Source organism: Lipotes vexillifer, unplaced genomic scaffold (genome assembly GCF_000442215.2).
Source record: "Lipotes vexillifer unplaced genomic scaffold, Lipotes_vexillifer_v1.1 scaffold973, whole genome shotgun sequence".
NCBI classification, from domain to species: domain Eukaryota; kingdom Metazoa; phylum Chordata; class Mammalia; order Artiodactyla; family Lipotidae; genus Lipotes; species Lipotes vexillifer.
In genome coordinates, this window is record NW_006792653.1 from 1,256,910 (window position 1) to 1,260,738 (window position 3,829).

Genomic DNA, 3,829 nt, shown 5'->3' on the forward strand with positions numbered 1-3,829 from the left:
TGCCTGATTAAGGAAAGAAAGGAGAAATCTTGATGTGGCTCTCCCTGAAGGGAGAAGGTAGCCCAATCTCCACATTTACTGAATCATGAATGTAAGAGGATAACTGGCCTCCCCTACTGGTGAGTTCACTCAGGAGAGGATATGAATACAGGAGAAGAGGAAGAAAGAAATATCTAGAAAACAGAAAAAAAAGGAGGGGTGGGACTGTCCAGGGAGATAGCGGATAGATAGAGGGAAAGGGGCATATACAGGAAATGGAGAGGAAATAACAAAAAAGGGAAGAAACGATGAAAGAACAAGTAAAGGAGGCCACAACTAACACCAAGGTTTGGTTTCTAATATCATTTTCCAGTATCAGGAACCAGGGCCCCTTGAACAAGGGCTGGCCCTAGGCCTGGGACAGGAAAGATACAAGATGAATTTGGAGTATCTTTGCAGTGCCACGAGGTAAGGACATACTCAAAAAAAACAAAACAAAACAAAACAAAAATGAAGGAAGAAACCCCACAATGATGGGGATAGGCCAAAGGGACACGGGAGTCAACTGGAAGAACTCTGAAGGACCAAAGCTGGAATAATTTAAGCAACAAAATAAAGGAAATTGCATTGGAATATAACTCAAAATATATAAGTCCATACTGAGATCAAGAAATTATTAAATAAATAAATAATAGGGTCAAATAGACAACTTTCCTGTGCAGAAGAATTACAAATAATCTATGTAGATACTCTGTGATCAAGAGGCAGAACACAACTCCCCACTCTAAGTGTGGGCCGTGCATAGTAACTTTTTCCCAAAGACTATGGTATGAAAGGGGGTGGCGGGAGAGTGACTTCACAATGATGTTAACCTTGATCAGCATTAATATCAACAGTGATAAATTACGTCACTAGTATGCACCCTTGATATACTGTGATGAGAATGGCACTTTACCTCTGTGGTCTTCCTTCAAAAACCTATAACCTTAATCTAGTTCAAAGAAAAACATCAGACCAATCCCAACTGAGGGATATTTTACAAGATACCAAAGCAGTACTCCTCAAAACTGCTCGGGTTTCAAAAACAAGGGAAGTCTGAGAGACTGACACAACCAAGAGACGCATAAAGAGCTACAGCAGTGGTATACTGGATGGGATCCTGGCACAGAATGGACTTTATTTATAATTATTTGTCAATATTGTTTCACTAATTGTGACAAATATTCCCTACTAATATAAGATATTAATAACGGGAAATTGAATGTGGGGCATATGAGAACCCTCTGTACTATACTTTCAACTTTTCTGTAAATCTAAAATAAAATGTCTTTTAAAAAAGGCAAATGAAAACAGGGTTTTGGTTATAAGAGAGGTCAAATGAAAAAGTAATGACCAAAGAGTATTTACTGGATTTGGTCAATAGAATTTCAGGGGAGATGCTAGAATAGCCAGATGAATGCAAGAGAATAGAGAGAACAAAGGTATGAACTGGGGAGTAAATGACAATTTAGACAGTGAAAGCAATATGTATGAAACATCTCCTTGGGCTTCCCTGGTGGTGCGTTGGTTAAGAATCCGCCTGCCAATGCAGGGGACACAGGTTTGAGCCCTGGTCTGAGAAGATCCCACACGCCACGGAGCAGCTAAGCCCGCGAGCCACAACTACTAGTCCGCATGCCTAGAGCCCGTGCTCCATAACAAGAGAAGCCACTGCGGGCTTCCCTGGTGGCGCAGTGGTTGAGAGTCCGCCTGCCGATGCAGGGGACGCGAGTTCGTGTCCCTGTCCGGGAAGATCCCACATGCCGCGGAGCGGCTGGGTCCGTGAGCCTCGGCCACTGAGCCTGCGCGTCCAGAGCCTGTGCTCTGCAACGGGAGAGGCCGCAACAGTGAGAGGCCCGCGTACCGAAAAAAAAAAAAAAAAAAAGGGAAGCCACCACAGTGAGAAACCTGCGCACTGCAAAGAAGAGTAGCCCCTGCTCGCCACAGCTAGAGAAAGCCCGTGCCCAGCAATAAAGACCCTATGCAGCCAAAAATAAATAAACAAATAACTTTATTTAAATAAAATAAAATAAAATAAAACACCTCCTTAAACGGACTTCTTTGTGAAATGGGGAGAGAAAAATTGAGAGCATGAGAGAGAAAGAGGTAAGCGTTTATAAACAGGAAAAGAATGTACCAGGTAGAAGTTGAAACAAGAAGGGGTGAATAAATAAGTGTGGATGGGAAACTCCCAAGACAATGTAGTGAATGATGCCTGGGGCACAGGGAGCACCATTAGGCCCAAATAAGGAGAAAAAACTTCTCTTTCTGAGACAGGAAGGAAGACCAAGGCACTGAGGGCTATGCAGATAATCAACGTCATACTAAGGCAGCTGGGAAGGATGAGGCACAATTTTCATGCTCTGTGGATAGCATGATATTGCACAAATGTCCATTAATAAGAGGTATTCTTTTACTTTGCTGTCCGAAGAAAAGAGTTGTGCGTTTCTCATTTTATAGTTGACATTTTATAGTTTATAGTTTATAGTTTATAGTTAGTTTATAGTTTATATAGTTAGTATAGTTTATAAACTACAGTTTATAGTTTCTCATTTTATAGTCCTCCTTTCTTTGAAGTCAAGGTGGTTGTTCCAGGTCTCCTTCCTGATATTGGTTATTCTCTTAATATTGAAATTTCTGAATTATAGTTTATGTTATACAATTTTCTGTACATACTCAATGTTAAGATTTTAAGATCTACCCTCATTGACACATTAACATTTAATTTTATGAAGTAAAAAATGTTTTTTTTCAGTCTTCTACAGATGGACACTTAGGTCATTTAAAAATTTCATATCATAAACAATGCTGAAATAAATGTTCTGGTACACGGTATAAAATTTCCCTGCGATAAAACCAAAAATCACAATCTCTGTGCCCTAAAGTAGGATTAAGTTTCAACAAATGTCCTTTCCTTTTCCTTGGCCTAAGGTTTCGAAGTTTTGTTTTAGTTTTCAATTTGCCCTGTTTCAGAACATACTTTCAACTGACAACTTCCTAAAGATAGGTACATTGCTAAGTATAATTGAAACTACAATGAGAAAAAGGGCACAATGCACAAAGCTTCATGTTGCAAGAGAGACTATGACAGGTGCTAGAATAAAATTACCACCTGACATAGATACCCAACAGATGGAGAGATTTTAAATTCTCTCCAAGCATATTTGACATAGACGTCAGATGGGGAGGGAGGGATATTGGTGATAAGCTGGTTGATAAAGGGTCTATGTTAAGAGTTGTCATGAAAGCCTAAATTAGGAGGGTAACAGTGAAGAATGAAAAGATGAGATTGCTTCAAGGGACATTGGGAAAGTAAAATAAAGAGAAAGTGTCAAATGGATGGGTGAATAGTTAGTAATTAAAGGACTGGAAAAAAGAAATGTTTATTGTAGAGATAACAAATTCATAGGAGAGAGAGGTGGGCACTGAAGATGCTGAGCAGTGTTTGGGTATATTAATTTTAAGGGGCTACAGATGTAAGGTACCCAATAAAAATTTCCTATAAATACCTAGAAATATAGCTCAGAAGGATATAGGGATTGTAAATACAAATTTGATAATCAAACACATATGTAATTATTAAAGCTAGCAAACTAGAGATCTTCAAAGAAGACAAATGATAAAAAACAGTAAAGAAATTGAAAAAGTTCTGTATTTAGGGAAAATCAAAGGAGAATAAGCTAAAAGAGCATATTTAGAAACAGTAGATGTACAGTAAGGTAAAAATCTAGAATAAGCAAATCCATGTGTTAAGAAGGCTGAGAAACTTGTGATTAGTCATTTGTAACCTATTCACTATTTTAGTGCGGTG